This window comes from Rhinolophus sinicus, linkage group LG10 (assembly GCF_036562045.2).
Source record: "Rhinolophus sinicus isolate RSC01 linkage group LG10, ASM3656204v1, whole genome shotgun sequence".
NCBI lineage: Eukaryota > Metazoa > Chordata > Mammalia > Chiroptera > Rhinolophidae > Rhinolophus > Rhinolophus sinicus.
The window spans coordinates 57,929,730-57,930,824 of record NC_133759.1 but is presented as its reverse complement, the minus strand read 5'-3'; the positions used below and the strand labels follow the sequence as shown (position 1 = coordinate 57,930,824).

General features: G+C 41.6%; 1 protein-coding gene across 2 annotated transcripts in view; it reads left to right on the top strand.

Annotated features, from left to right (window-relative positions):
• The window catches only part of ADAMTS9 (ADAM metallopeptidase with thrombospondin type 1 motif 9), a 161,860-nt gene that overhangs the window by 125,649 nt on the left and 35,116 nt on the right, over positions 1–1,095 (top strand). The window lies entirely within an intron of this gene.

The following is a 1,095-nucleotide window of genomic DNA, read 5'->3' as shown; positions in this document are numbered from 1 at the left end:
GTAAGTAGAGCCATGAAGTGGGCACCTGCCAGGCACGTTGCTCAACCCCCTTGCTATCATCACATCCGTTCCCCTGTGAAGCCTTGAAGCATGGTGACAGGGCTGGCTCTTTCCCAAAAGGTCTGCTGTCAGAAGGCAAGCAGTTCACTCCAGCCAGGGTGGGAGAGCTCCTCCTTTTTATGCAATTCCTATGTCGGTGTCCTTGAATGTACCAAGTCTGACTGCCTCCAGAGAAACTTTAAAAGGCCTTGGGCCAAATACATACAGATAGCTTTCACAGAAGGAGGGGGAGATGGACAAAATATTTCAAATATGTGTATCCAGACTTGGTCATTCTGTATTAGTGCAGACAGCCGCAAGACAGACTCAAGGTTGGACTCCTCTGTGTTGTTCCTCCTTCATGACTTTGGCGGGCAGGTAGAGGACAGGCCCTAGTTTGAAACCCTGATTAATTAGTGAAGGATTTCCACCATTAAAACAATGATGGGATCTGAAGAACTGCTCAGTTGATGCAGAAATAGACGACTTATTTTTCTCCCACTTAATGTTTGGTTAAAGAAAATGCTAATGTTTAATGTTAATGTTTAGTTAAAGAAAACACTAAACGTCCCTGGGGAAAAGTCTGGCTAGAAAGGTAAGACATTAGTACAAGGTAACCTCTGTTTCCAGAACAGAAGCTTAGATTGTAAAAAGGGGGAAAGAGTTTTAGGAAGCGAAACCATGTTCACTGACATTGGAATGAAATAGAACATTCATGCTGTTATTTGCAATAACCAAGACATGGAAACAACCCTTCAATGGGTGACTGGATAAAGAAGATGTGGTACAGATACATACAATGGAGTACTACTCAGCCATAAAAAGATGAAATACTGCCATTTGTGACAACGTGGATGGATCTTGGGAGAATTATGCTAAGTGAAATAAGTCATGTGGAAAAGTACCAGAACCATATGATTTCACTCATGTGGAATATAAAACACTAACAGGTGTGAGGTGATTTGTCATTGTGGTTTTGATTTACATTTTCCTGATGATTAGTGATGCTGAGCACATTTTCATATATCTTTTGGCCGTTTGTATGTCTTCTTTTGA